Source organism: Macaca thibetana, chromosome 1 (assembly GCF_024542745.1).
Source record: "Macaca thibetana thibetana isolate TM-01 chromosome 1, ASM2454274v1, whole genome shotgun sequence".
Taxonomy (NCBI): domain Eukaryota; kingdom Metazoa; phylum Chordata; class Mammalia; order Primates; family Cercopithecidae; genus Macaca; species Macaca thibetana.
The window spans coordinates 67,042,893-67,058,200 of NC_065578.1; the positions used below are offsets into that span (position 1 = coordinate 67,042,893).

General features: G+C 43.7%; 1 protein-coding gene across 4 annotated transcripts in view; it reads right to left on the reverse strand.

The window, feature by feature from the left end:
• GNG12 (G protein subunit gamma 12) overlaps nucleotides 1-13,113 on the reverse strand; it is a 129,376-nt gene extending 116,263 nt beyond the window's left edge. Inside the window, exon 1 of one of the 4 annotated variants that reach the window (XM_050765120.1) lies at nucleotides 12,984-13,113. The gene's annotated coding sequence lies outside the window, so the exon portion shown is untranslated. Of the gene's footprint in view, nucleotides 1-11,461; nucleotides 12,699-12,983 lie in introns of those variants that run through there. The other 3 variants (XM_050765312.1, XM_050765483.1, XM_050765036.1) reach the window with 3 other exon arrangements.
• Between the last annotated feature and the right edge of the window lie 2,195 nt (nucleotides 13,114-15,308).

The following is a 15,308-nucleotide window of genomic DNA, read 5'->3' on the forward strand; positions in this document are numbered from 1 at the left end:
TGAGGATTTCTGTGTGCCCAGCATGGTTATGAGTGCTTCACACCTATTAACTCATTTACATTTCATAACCTATCTGTGAGGTAAGTGCTATTGTCACACTCGTTTTAGAGATGAGTAAACTGAGACACAGCCGTGAAAAACATTCCCAAGATTCCAGAGGTGGTAAGAAGCATCACGAGGCCTTGAACCTGGGCAGTGTGAACCTTCATTACTAGACTCCGATGCCTCTGGGGAACTCAGACAATTTTCAGCCAGGAAGTGACCCACTGAAATTTATGTTTTAGAGAAATCATGCTGGTGGCAGTGTGCAGGGTAAAGGTCAGTTAGGAAGCCACAACAACAATCCAGGTGAGAGGCATGGGGGTAGGGAGGAGCAGACATATGGGCGCTTTAGGAGATGGACCCAGGCTTTGGTTGGGGGCAGGGTGTACGAGCTAGGCAGAGATGAAGAGGAGGGAGGCGTTCCTGATGACTCAAGGGTTCAGAGCTTAGCAACCTGGGTGGATGGAAATGTCTTAAGGAAAACAGGCCGGAAAGCAGGTTTTAAGGGGAAGATGATGAGATCAGTTTTCAGCAAATGTCTACCTGAATTTGAAGAGCCTGAGACAGACAATCTACAGCTGTGTCTTAGGAAAATTCTACAGACTGTGATCTTCGTTTACTGAATTCAGGTAGTCACTATTTTCACCCTAGTTCTGCCAAGCCACTTTCCTCCTCTTCTTTCCCCTTTGCACTGGTTACACTTAAAATAGTTTAAAAAGCAGCAGTTCCACAACCCTAAACTTGCCTCCCTTCAAAAATAACATAGTGTGTATGCAAAATGCCACACTCATTACAGCTTATGTCTGAACAAAAAGCAGATTTCCCTGCAAATTCTTAATTGCATTTTCATTAAATCCAGATTCTTTATAATGGCGTATGTGACCTATTCTCTGTCGACTTCTCCAAACTCATCTCCTACCACGTATTAATTCATTCATTGTTCTTTACACTCCTACCACAGGAGCCTTCTTTTTGTGCTCAAACACGCAAAGCTTGTTCCCAGCTCAGTGCCTTTGCACTGGCTGCTCCCTCTACCTGGAACGCTCTTCTCCAGATTTAACCTGGTTGCCTCCTGCTCATTCAGCTCTCAGCTCAAATACCAGCAGAGAGATCCCAAGCGTGAGAAGGATTTGTCATAATGTTGCTAGCTCTGATATGGGCTTAAGGGCAAAGGACCAGAGGGAGGTCTCTAGGAGTTGATGGCTCCCAGCTGAGAGGCAGCAGAGAGCCAGAGGCCCTCATCCTATAATTGCAGGGAACTAGATTCCACCCACAACCTAAATGAGCCTAGAAATGAATTCTTCCCAAAGCCTCCCAATAAGAGGCCAACACCTTCAATTTGGCCTTGTAAAACCCAGAGGAGAGAAACCAGCCAAGCCCACCCTGACTTTCAACGTACAGAACTGTGAGATAATTCATATTTGTTGTGTTAGGCTGCTAAATTTGTGGTAATTTGTTATAGTAGCCATAGAAAAACTAACACACTCTTACAGCTGATGTGCGTTATAGTTTAATCAGCAGCATTTTTTTTTTCTTAGCGGCACATAGAATAATGGCACATAGAATACTAGCACATCTAATCAATGACATCTTAAATTTGTTGAAATATGGTGTTACTATCTCTGTTTTGCAAACGGGAAAACAGCATCTGAGAGGTCAGGTGATTTGCCCAGGAGACTGAAACTGCAAACTCAAGCTCTAAACCCGGGGTGTCCAATCTTTTGGCTTCCCTGGGCCACACTGGAAGGAGAATTGTCTTGGGCCACCCATAAAATACACTAACGATAGCTGATGAGCTGAAAAAAGAAATCGCAAAAAAATCTCATAATGTTTGAAGCAAGTTTAGGAATTTGTATTGGGCCACATTCAAAGTCATCCTGGGCCACATGCGCCCCGCATTTTGAGATTTTTTTGCAATTTGTTTGTAAGCTCATAAGCTATCGTTAGTATTCGTGTATTTTATGTGTGGCCCAAGACAATTCTCCTTCCACTGTGGCCCATCTTTTGAGCCCATGTTCAAAAGACTGAACATCCCTGGGCTAGGGTATCTTGTCAAAAGGCCAAGGAATGGCTGACATGACCTCCTTCAGGCTCATGTCTGATACAGGACCACAAAGACCCAGCTAGCTCCAGAAGCAGTCAATCCCTTCTGATCAGGCACCCAACGGTGCTAGGTACCCTTCTAGGTACTGGACCAAGATCCTGCCCTTATGAAGCTGACACTATAGTGAGGTAGGTTAATATAACAATTGATTGAGATAAGTGCTAGAAGGAAAATAAAACATCCAGAGAACTTCAAAGCAACCTTCACAAAAGTCAGAAAGTACATATTCAGGAGCTGAAAAGAAACAGAGCACTGGGCCTGGAAGATAAAATTTTTTCTTTGGGATTTTTCATGGGCCACTCATTGCTAGTGTGGGAACTCCCAGAGACAGAGTTTTCTGTTGTGAGTTTAAAATTTTTTTTGTTTTTTTGCTTTTTTTTGTTTTTTGATGGAGATATAGGGTAACTTTATACTCAAATTCATAAGACTGCCTCTTGTGAATTTCCAAAAACAAAGCCACAGCCATCTTCCCATCATATAACAACTTCCCTCTCTTTCAACGGAATTCAGTTTTTAAAAGATGAAAATTAATTTTATATTAAAATAGCATCCCAAGAGCTGACTGAAAGAGCACTTCAAAAAGAAAGATGATTCTATGCAACTCCAATCCCACATCCTTTGTAGAATCTTAAGCTCTGGCTTGACTTCTTACATTGTGCTTTTACTTTCATCTTCTCTTTCACCCTGGAAATACAGTAGACAAAGCTCTGATGGTGAAATTAAAGGGAGAACAGGAGCCCAATTCAGAGAGTAAACAACAACAACAACAAAATGTGGCATGTATAACCTTCTTTGAGGAGATAGTTGTAAGTGGAAAATTCTAGGCTTCTTAAAAGGAAGTTTTTAAGTTTTGCAGGAAATATTATTGAAATGTATATATTCTCAACCTCTCTCTCTTGTTTTTGTTTGAGAGGGAGAAATTCCAGGCTAGAAGATCATCTTCATCATGTTTTTTGGAGAAGCCCCAGTTTAGTAATACCATTAGCTGAAAACTATTTTTAATTCAGACATTAGCAACTGGCATAAAACCCTACTTTCCACTTCTCTTGATTTTGCACTGACAATTTGGCAGCCCACTCTACCCTTAGGCCCAAAAGAGCCATCACATTCATAAGTCTGTATTTAGGAGATTCTGACAGAGATGTATGCAAGAGGAAAGGTCAACAAATGCCCACAGGAGGATCAACATTCTGTAAAAGATGTAAGAACGGCCCCAAACCACCATCTCACTCATAATAAAAAATATTTCAATGGCTCTAAATTACTGTTGTGCAGAAACCAGATTAGCAAAAATAAGAAGAGCTGACACTTTTATGGCCGGTGGCCCTAAGGAACCAGGACATCCAATACATTCCTAATGGGAGGGCAAAATGGTTCAATCTTTCCGGAGGGGTACTACAGAGCACTGTGATTCAGCAGTCCCACTTCTGGGCATCAATCCTTAGGTACACCTTCACAAAGCAAAATGATGTATTACATCTTTATTCATCACGGCACTGTCTGTAATAGCAAAAGACTGGGAAACAGCCCAAAGGTCCAGCAGTAGGGATTGGTCAAGAGGACCATGGTACATCCACGTGATGGAAAACTTGTTATTCTATGTGTGTGTGAGAGAGATACTTGCAGAGACAGATGTCTAAAACATACTGCTAATTTTAAAAGGCAAGGTAAAGAGTATATATACCATCTTTAATGAGAGAAGGGGGAAGAATTAAAATACCATATATTCTTTTAGATTGTATTTACAAGTTGCTACTTGCAGAGAATATGGGAAGGCGTGCATGGGGATAAGATGGGAGCAAGATTTTTGAATATGAAAACTTTTGATTTTTTGTGAATTTGCTATTTAAAGAAATCCTGGGGCTGGACATGGTGGATCAGGCCTATAATCCTACCACTTTGGGAGGCCGAGGCTGGCAGCCTCAGGAGTTGCTTGAGCCTAGGAGTTCGAGACCAGACTGGGCAACATGGTGAAACTCCATTTTTACAAAACACACAAAAATTAGCCAGGCGTGGTGGCAGGCACCCATAGTCCGAGCTAGTCAGGAGGCTGAGGTGGGAGGATTACCTGAGCCAGGTAAGTCGATGCTGCAGTGAGCCATGATTGTGCCACTGCACTCTAGCCAGGGTAACAGAGTGAGATCCTGTCTCAAAAAAAAGAAAAAAGAAAAGAAAAGAAATCTTGTAGAGAATTCTTATAGGAAATTGTCAAAAATGTTTACCTTTATATAAGATTATAATGTTTCTTCAAGATCATATATTATGTATTTTCAAAAATATAGAGGTTGCATAGGCAATTTTCCCAAAAGTATGAAGAAAGCACAAGATTGGCAGGGAAGAGATAAAGCTAAGGTGGAGTTCAGCAGCTCAGGAGGAGGAGTTGGAGAAACCTGGGTTTAGGCAGGTAGGTTCTCATGTGAAAGTCGGTCAGGGAAATCTCAGTCCAGAGTTCAGAAGGTGAGCACAGTGAGCGTGGAGAGGGTAATTTCTGCCCTGTGTTATATTACCTGCTGGATGTGGGTGGCTCTGAGCCCCCTGATATTTATTACAGCCAGAAGAAAGTCAGAGAACTGTAGGTGAATGGGAGGCAAAGACAGGAACACTAGGATTACCTCCCAGGAGGCCTGCCAGGAGCATTGATTTGCTCTTGGAAAAAGCATGCTGCTCATCAAATATTTATGTTAAAAAAGAAGGCAAGGCATGTGCTGGAATATTCTGCTTAATTTGACAGAGATATTCCTTGAAAACTTGAGACTCCTGGAATTTTGTGTAATCAAATCATACTAGAAACACAACAAGTGAATTAGTTATTTAAAGAAATTCTGTAAGAAATTCTTAGGAATTGTCATCTTCTGCTCTTTCTGCTTTGAGAATATGAGTATGTCTGAAGATGGCTGCATTTAACCAGGTTAAATGTGAAAGGCATTCACGTTTCTGCATCTTTTGGATTTTTTCACAAGGTGTATTGTCTCCAGAAAACAGCAGATGGCCTAGGTATGAAGTACGAACCAGCACCTTGGCCCTCAGGACCACTACCTTAGCAGTTAGATTCACTAAACATGGCTGATCCTACAGGCTGTGCAAATGCCTCCCAGAAGAGGAGCCAGGAGGAGGAAGTTGATTCTGACTATAGGCTTGTCTAAAGGATCAACTTAAAAAGCATGCAAGTAGTACCAGTTGGTACTAAGAGGAACACAGACAAACCCTCTGAGTTTGTCATACCTTTGGCAACAAGACTCCGCACCTCTTAGCCTAAACTAGGAGCCTTTTTCCAGAAGTAGCAGCTACTCATAGGTAAGTTCCAAAGGCTCCTGCAACCACTGTTACTTGCATCCTGTCCCCAAGGAAAAAGGCCTATGGCTGATCAATAAATAACATGAACCCCTCTCCACATTCCCAAGAGTTACTGCTACTCCATTCCCTGCACCAGGCCAACAGCACAACGGGTGCTGGTGACCCTGGCAAGTGACCCTCAGAAATAATGAATTGAAGAGAAAGAAGTTCATCATAGGCAACATGTACCACTGAATGTTTCTTTCCTAGCATATATAATCCATACTACTTTTTTACATGTACCTTGCTGACACACACCACAGAAAACATGGTTTTATTCCTTCATTCCACTGGCATTCATGAAGTTTATACGTTTCCCAATAAAGCCCGACATGATAAACCAAATGGTTAAGTGACAGACTCTACCAGCTGATGGCATCTAGGGGACTACTGTGGCTGTAGGGGCTTTGAGAAGCAGAACTGCTGGTAGCCATATTGTGCCTTTGTGTGTGTTAAAAAAGGCAATCCCTCCAAGTACACCTAGCCTTTTGCAGGCTTGATAGCATCAGAAAGAAGTTCCCTTTTGTCCTAGTAGAGGCAATCCTACTTCAGGATGCATGTGGTTTTTGTTTGTTTAGCAGATGTGAACCTCCCATTTGCCTCCTTGCCCAGGCCCTCTTGTGCAGTGAACAACCTGTACAACAGTTCAAGGCATCCCTGTCAAGAAGTCATAATCCATTCTTTCTGCTTCTTGGCCAGACATCCAACCCTCCCATGACAACTTATCTGCACAGCCAATCATGACCTTATATACCCACATGAAGCCCCATGGTCTAATGTGCAGGCCATGGTCTAATAATTCAGGTTTCATTAGTGTAGGTATAACTCAGGCATCCAGTCTAAAGGTTACATTTTTCTAATTTGCCTGAGATTCTGGTTAAACTTGGTATGATGATGTTATCTCACTAACGTCTTCAATAAGCCTCAATAAAGTCCAGGAGGCTTTCAGATTTTGATTCCTCTTTCCATCCTTAGCTTTAGCTTATGGTGGGTTAATGGATTTCAGTATGAGTCTTCACTTGAGAAAAAACCTCATGTTTTTCCCCGGCAATAATTTATCCCCCCACCCAAAATCCCACAAAATTTGATGTAACTGCAAGCTTGGGGTCTGAGTCAAAGGGTCCCAGTGGGGAGTTAAGGGTTTAGTGTCCAGTGGTCAAGGACGTCTTGGCTAGTGCCATCTGCAGCTAAATAAAAGCCTGATTATTTCACATCAGTGAAGTTAAGATGGGCTCATGTGAGTCTGGACACAGCCGTTCTGAATGAAGACAATTCTCTACACACAAGTGCAGAGACGACAACTGATTCAGACTTCACTCCAGTGAGCATGTGTGATCACGCAAACTCAAGTTCAACCAGAGCTTATACTTCTCTCTTCTGTCAACCAAAGGGGATCCTATGTGTCAATCACATGACCTTGCCTATAAGGGGAGTGGTGGCCCTACTGTGTCAGAAAGCACACAGAATACAAAGCCTTCTGACTCTCTGGGCCCAACGTCAGCCAGTTATTATACAATCAATGAAACTGAAAATTACAGAAGATTTTAGCAACCAATCTCTTAGAACTTTTAGCTACTAACCCTCCGGCAGAACTGAAAGTATTAAGTCTTAATAGTCTCCAACACTCCAGTATTTTTTTTTTTTTTTTTTTGAGACAGAGTCTTGCTCTGCCGCCCAGGCTGGAGTGCAGTGGCGTGATCTCAGCTCACTGCAAGCTCCACCTCCCAGGTTCATGCCATTCCCCTGCCTCAGCCTCCAGAGTAGCTGAGACTACAGGCGTCTGCCACCATGCCCAGCTAATTTTTTGTATTTTTAGTAGAGATGGATTTCATCATGTTAGCCAGGATGGTCTCGATCTTTGAGCCACCACGCCCGGCCAACACTCCAGTTTTTATTATACAGTAATTCTCTGAAATGCAGACCCATTAAAAGAAGACAAAAACCCTCCTTGTCACAGGATGGCAACCAGACACTTCACAACCAAGCACTTTTATGATACCCAATAAAGCCTGACATGATAAACCAAACATTTCAGTAACACCAGAAATGATTTTCAAGAGAGACTCTCCAATAAACGGAATAATCTAGCTAGAAGTTATCTTAAGTCAAATCACCTCCACCATCTGCCCTGGATCCATGCTACCTGTTAACTACTCTCCTGTCGTTCCTAAGGGAGGAAAGTGGGGAGATCAGGATGTGTGGGTATCTGCTGGTTCTAGAACAGGACTTAGCAGGTCAGTTCCTTCATCTGTATTATCCAGGCCCCCTTTGGGAGTCCAGGGATGAAAGAGGTAGACTTCACAGGGTCACCAAGGACTGGACCTTTGTGTTCTCTTCAGGCCTGCTGGGTCTCAGCAGCCATTTGGAAGTGTTAACCGCTATGGCTAAAGAGTGGCAAGTCTGATGGAGAGGCACTGATGATTCTCCTCAGGTAGGTCACCTAAAAGGAGTCTCCTCCTCATGTTTCTCTTGATGTGATTTATAGTTTTTAAGCAAAACTGACTCCATAAAGCCCTCTTCACTCTCACCTCTGGCTGGATGCACCTCCATCCCTGCGCAGAGGGCATGAGATGCGGAGTTAAGATGCTTCTGGGTCAAATTCTGTTCTTGCAACTTAAGCAAGGTTCAGACTTTAGGGAACCTCAGCTTCCTCCTCTGGGCTGTTGTGAGAACTGAGCAAGACTGTATATGGGAAGGGTTTAGAAACAGCCCAGTATATAGAATACATACAATTGTGCTGTAATTAGTTTTTATCTATCCAACCTTCCTGTTAAACTAAGTGCACCAATATTTGCCTCATTACTGTCTTCCTGGTGTCTGATATACTGAAGGTGCTGTAAAAGCGCAGCTCATCAATGCAGGCCTGGATCTGGGAAGTCACAACTTCCATAAAGTCAAGGTTAGTGGACTAGGTCTATATGCAGATCCTAAAAACCCACTGGTAGACTTTTCAAATATTCCTCATGAAGATCAACCTACAAGCTTCTGGGCCTTCTCTTTTACTGCTAAACAATTCTCACTGCAAAGGTTTTGACATTTAACCGAAGGACATTCAACTGCCATAAAAGTTGGTGCTTTTTCCAAAACAACAACAAAATCCTGCTATTTGTAGTTAACAAGCCAGATTTGTTTTTTAGTAACTATTACACAATTTTATTTTTAGTATTTGTAGTTAATAAACCAGATTTGTTTAGTAACTATTACACAAATGAATTATTTTTTAGTATATATATAGGCGCATTGTGGAAAATAGGGGAAAAGCAAGTTGGGGTGGGGGGAGCACCATAATCCCATCACCAATTTGTCTTTATTTTCTTCTAGCCTTTTTTTATGGTTTAAAAATAATTTTTAGGCTAGCTGTAATTGTAATAACACAATGTAACTGTGCACATTGCTTTTCCCCATTTTAAACTGTAACAGACTTCATGCATTACTGATTTTTAAAAGTCTAATGAAAAAGAAAATGGAATTGAGACTTGGAAGAATTAACTTGTTTAACAAATTACAAACCATTTCACATTCAAAAGACATAATGATGATTGCCTAACTCTCTTACTTTGTAAGTACTATTTGGCAGGACTATTTAAATTACTGAGCTTTTTTTAGATTTGGGGGAAATACTAAAATTTTGTATAGCTGTTTTCCTGTTACAAAAATAATGCATGCTCATTATACAACATGTAGAGAAAATTTCAATAATTTAATGTTAACATTTATTGAATGTGGACTATGCACCAGGCACTAATCCAAACGCTATATACATAGATTAGCTCATTTATTCCTTATAACACTTATGGAAGCATAGATTAAGTAACTTGCTCACTGTCTACTCACCTAGAAGTATGAGCCACAAATCATTATGCTATGTTCTAGGAGTGAAAAGCGTCAATAATTTACTCAATCAAATGCTTCAACTGTTTCAGAGCATAATGTCATAGGCAAGAAACAATTAATAATAACACTGTACCCTTTATAGTTATTTAAAATTATTATAAATCACATCTCTGTGTCCCAGTGGAGCAATTAGTAAAACGAGAAATCATCTGTGGCATGAGCTAAGCTCCTGGTTCAGCCCAATTCTGTGCAACTGACGTGCATTAAGACAAAAACAAGAAGATTTAAAGGGTTTGTTTTAAAGACAGAGGCTTTTTTTTTTTTTTTGAGACAGAGTTTTGCTCTTGTTGCCCAGGCTGGAGTGCAATGGCCGATCTTGGTTCACCGTAACCTCTGTCGCCCAGGTTCAAGTGATTCTCCTGCCTCAGCCTCCCAAGTAGCTGGGACTACAGGCATGCACCACCATGCCCAGTTTATTTTGTATTTTTAGTAGAGACGGGGGAGGGGGGGCGTTCTCCATGTTGGTCAGGCTGGTCTCAAACTCCCAACCTCAGGTGATCTACCCACCTCGGACTCCCAAAGTGTTGGGATTACAGGTGTGAGCCACTGCGCCTAGCAAGATAAAGACATTTTAAAAATCTTTTAGATTTTAGGAAGTGAGTCAACAATGTGATGAGTAGAGTCCCTGAATTAACTGAACACCCAATCTCATGAAAATTTACAAATAAAACAACCACTCACAATCAGCCTAACACTTCTTATGGCTTATCTGTTGGCCTTGGACATCAGTACATGCAAAAGTAAATAACAAGATACCCTTGGGTCACGTGTTTTCATACTTTAATTAAGAATTATGCTTGGTTAAAGATGAATACTTCAGTTCCTGGCTACTTTCCTACCTAGGGCTAATAAACACAACTATTTGAAATATAAATTATCTTTAAATGTAAAGGATAATGCAATGTTTCTGTCAAAATTACTATGCAACGGTAACTTTGGCACTAAAAGCATATTAAAACTATTAATCCTTTAATCATAATTATTCATATTGTTGTGGTAGAAACATCACACACACACACATACCAGTTACTTCTGTGGAATTTGAAATTGCTCTATCTAGCATTTTCGGAAGGTTCAAGCTACCACCTTGCAATTTATCCAGTAGCCTGCTGCTTGAACAAGCTAGATTAATATCTAATAATTTTGACCATGTACTGTGTGTTAAGTCCAGTTTAAGTGTTTTCCAAAGACTGTTTCACATACTTTAAAGCCCTACAGATAGAGACCATTATTATCCCCATCTTATAAATCAGACTGAAAAGGTTAAATAGCTAATATTTTCATCTAAGTCTGTCTGACTCCAAAGCCAACACCCCAAATCACTGTTAAACAAGCTTCTCTTCCAAGTTAGGGCTCAGAAAAATTTACTTGACTTTCACAACTTGCCTTTCTAGGTTAAGCTTAAGCTGACATAAAACTCCAAATTAAAGCAAAACACAATAAATCACTTAATTCTAAATTTGATTTTTTTTCCTGCTAGACAGAAGTTTTCAACAATTAAAAAAAAAACTAATCTGATATTGGCTAACCACTTCCTCGAGTGTTCTGACCATGAAGCCCTTTGCTCTCACACTTTAATAAACCACCGATATTCTCTAACAAGTGACAACACAAATCCACAAATCTAATTGTTAGAGAGCTTTCAAGTAAGATTGGAGCTTTCTGGACAGGAAATTTTTATAATACTATTTTTTTCAGGCTCTTGTGAAACACAGATTCACATTTTCATATATTTCTACACAAATCTCAGTGCTGTGTGCCCTGTTGGGTGTTCGATATCTAGTAAATTACGTGAGTTAAATACAGCAAAAATAGGACTGCATTATTTATAAGGTCTAACGACGCAGTAGACTTTTAAGCATTTTTTGGATTTAAACCAGGGCTTTACGGCGCTGGTTAACTATTAGAGAAGGCAAAGGGACTGAACATTTTATCTGAAAGTCCTTTTATCACTTAAGACTCTGTAAAATGTTTGATTACTTTAAAAATTGTGTGTGTGAATCATGTTAGTTTACTAGAAAAGGGGCTTGCTAGTACATATAATTGGGTTAAAAAAAAAAACAAAAACAAAACAAAACAGCTCCTTACTTGAATGTGATTGTTTTGGCAATAGTAAAATTCAATCCCGTCGTTCTAGCGCTGCCTGCCTTCCTGGTTCTCCTAGGTGAGGGCCGCCATCCTGCGATAATTTACTTTGAGACCTGAGAAGCGCTGGCAAGGGTGCAGTCTGGTGACTAGCACTTTTAAAAACAAAGCCAAACTCCGCTTTTAAAATAGAGAAGGCACAGACGCAGACCCTGCCTCTGACGACATCCAAAAGATTCATTATAGACAGCCTATTCAGGCGAAGCTACAACCGCCCCAGGAAATATAAACTGTGTCGGCAAAGACAGCAGGGGGGGAGAGGAAGTAACTGATGGGAAGGAAGCTAATCATGTGAAGTTTGTCCAACTCCACATGGTCTAATAAATTCCCGTTTGTTTCCGCTGGGAGCAGCCATTAAACGCGCCCTGACACGTGGGCGCAGGAACCTCCCTTCTACCTCTGGCGTTCAGAGATTTCCTTCTCTACCCACTTGTTTGTATACAACCACGCCCGGCAGGATGACCACCAGATGACCGGCCGCGGCAGTGCCTGCACTCAGCCCCAGCTGGGCAAAGTTTCACTCCACCGCGGCGACGTGAACAAGAATCACGGCTTCCTTACCGTGAGTTATGAATGATTTAAGCCAAGTTTACAGTACACACAAAGCGAGGGACGAGTGAGTGACGGCAGGCGCTGACAGGGTTTTAAAGTTAGCTTTTATTGATACGCCCTAATTACAATGAAAAACAGAAGTCACCCTGACCCACGGGATAACTGTCGGGGCAATAATTTTTTTAAGAAAAAATCACGCAAGACTGAGCCTCAACCTCCCCCTTATCACCTGCAAATATAGTCTGCAGAAGGGCAACCTAGGGACCCCACTTGGGGGTCCCTCGCAGGGTGCGTCATATGGGCTCTCCCCTCTGCGACCCGCTATTTCCCTGCTAGACCCCCAGCGCCCAGTGGATTCCAACGCTGCGCTCCCGCCGGCTGGTCCCGGGAGGTAGAAAGCAGGCAGAGGGGCGTGGCGTCTCTGTCGCCCCCAGATTCCAGCCCTCCTCCAACGCCTGGCACCACCACAAGCCAGGGCTGGGAACACTGGGGGCCTCCCAATCGGGCGCGGGGCGCACGGCCGCAGGCTGGCGAGGAGGCAAGCGAGCTCGCGGGGAGACCTTTCCTTCCACCCCTAGCCTAGCCCCAGCCCCAGCCGTGGGGGCACCGGCTCCCCGCGACCTCGGGTTGCCGCCCGTCGAGGGCGACCGCGCGGTTTCTGCCTCTGGGTCTGGGTGTCCCTTGCCCCCTTCCTCCGCCTCTCCCCGGTCTCCGGCGCCCAGCGCCCCGACCAGTCCCCGCCCTACAGGACACTCTTCCCTCCTTCCTTCCTTCCTCTGCTCCCTCCCTCCATCTCGCTTCCCAGCACCCGGGACTCGGAGGCGGCCCCCGAACTCGCTGGCCGACGCCCCGCGCCGCGCCCGGACCCCGCGGGGACCCGACTCACCACCCGCGCCCGCCGCTTGGTACTCACCCGCCTGCTGGTGCGCTGCCCCGCCGTGGCCGCCGGGACTCGGTCTCTAAGGGCTCCTGGAGACGGCTCCGACCTCTCCTCCTCCTCCTCCTCCTCCTCCTGCTCCTCCGGGCGCCGGCTCCGCCTCGCTGGGGTGGGCGGGGCGGCGGCGGCCCCAGGCTCCTTCCTCAGCGCCGGGCCCTGCCTCCCGCCCAGACACCCTGGCTATGTTGCCCCGGGCCGCGGAGCCCGCGTTGTGGCCCGGCTGGAGGAGGGGAGAGGCCTGGCCTGGGGAAGCTCGGTGGACGTCTGGCCGTCTTTGGCCATCCCCCTTCCCCTTATTCTCATGGAGGACCTGAAGTTCTAGGAGTTGAGGGCTCCCACTCTACGACCCGCTCCTCCGCGGGGCCGCCCTGACGCCTCGCAAGTTTCCTTCGCGTGCGAACGCCTCGCCAGCCCCTGTGCCAGCCGTCCCCAGGGCTGTGAGGATGAGCGCTGCCAAACCCCTACACAAAAGTTTGGCTCTGCCCCAGACACTATGGAGGAAAACACTCACAGTAACATTTAAAGGGCCCTGGGGCCACGGAGAGACGTTTCACAGAAAGTGGAGGTATAACTGCGGATTATTGAATTTGTAGTACATCCACCCACCATTAGCTTCCCGTCCATCTGCCCCAACCCCCTGAAATTTGTTTCCGAATGTCCAGTACCTGGCAGAGTTCTGCCCAATGAATTAATCGGATTTGGTTGGTCTTTTCTGGAATGGTTCAAGGTCGGGTAAATAGAGGAGCCATTTCTGCTTCCACAGATTTCGTACTATTCCTTGGGCCATTCGACAAACATTACCGAGCACCCGCTGTGTACCAAGCGCGATGCTAAAGGTGATGGGAGAGGTACAAGGATGAATCAGACAGGGGGCTTGCCTTCTTGGAGTCCAGAAAGAGTAAAGAAGCTGAATGTTCAGAAAACCACTCAGCGGACTTCTGGAATATTCCTAGGTAACCGCTTTCTTGTTTGACAGGGTGGAGAGAAAAGAGGTGAGGCCAAAGTAGGTCACTTAGAACCAGTGTGGGCAGAGTCCGCACTTGAAATGGAGTCTGAAAGCATTGGTGAGGGATGTCTGTGTATTGAGTTTCACCAACTGAGGACAAGTGGGCCCTGGGGAATCTGGAAACTAGGGACTGCAGTCAGGGCATTATATTCCCTCTTGCTTTCCTTCTGACCCCTAAGCAAGTATCAGGCTTAGTGAAATGATTTGCACATGTAGAAGAGGTGTCACAGGTAGAGTCGGTGTATGAATGCATGCCTTGCCCCAGGGGTGTGATCTTAGCAAGCTGCAGATGAGGGTGGTTTTGGGGGTGCAAGTCACAGGCTACCAGAGAGGTCTTTATTTCCTGTTCTGTTCAGCATTAGGAAATGCTTGACTGATTCACAGGTACTAACAGTTCAAATGATACATCTGAAACAGAACAGCATGACACCACAGGGACTGAGAGGGTGGCATACTGGAGTTTGTATTTTTTGGCCACAGACCACAGAATAGACTTCTCTAAGCCATACTACTAATTTCCCTTCCTGGGACACTTTATAGTTTAATAAGTGCTTTCATGTACTTACTCTTACTTTTCTCTCATTAGTCTCTTGCAAAAACCTGGAAACTGGAACACCAGTAACTTAAGTGGCCTGTTGGAAGTTTTCTAGTTGAGTGCTGTTCAAAGTGTGGTTCATAGAATAGTGACAGTCTGCAAACCGTTACCCATCTACAAAGGGATGAGCATAGAAATTGAAGATGAGCATGTAGAAACTTATAGCAGTTTGACAGAGTAATTTTATGTCTGTTGAATCGTTTAAAATGCAGCTTTGTATTTTATGTCTGTTTATTTCATTTTTCTCTTATCATGTAGAAAGGCATCAGCCTGCAACAGATTGAAAATAAAATATCACTGATAGTTTGAGAAAAACTAATCGAGTTAGTATTAGGTTGGTACGAAAGTTATTACCGCAATTACTTTTGCACCAACCTAATAGCAAGGCAGGAATGATAGCAGCTAATACTTAACCAGCACTTTCTGCATGGCAGATGTTGCTTTAAGTGCTTTACATATATTAAACCTTTTACTCCTCCTAACAACCTAAGGACGCCGTCACAGTAAGGTTAGGTCATACAGAGCAAAACTGGCAGAGCCAGGATTCAAACCCTGGCTGGCTGACCTCGTATTTTGTTCTTTTATCCATGCCCTCAATCCAGTGTCCTTTCTACTCTGCTGGTGTTTCCCAAACTTAAATGATTCACATTCCATTTTCATGCCACTGTAATTCCTATTTTTTATTTATATTTTTTATTGA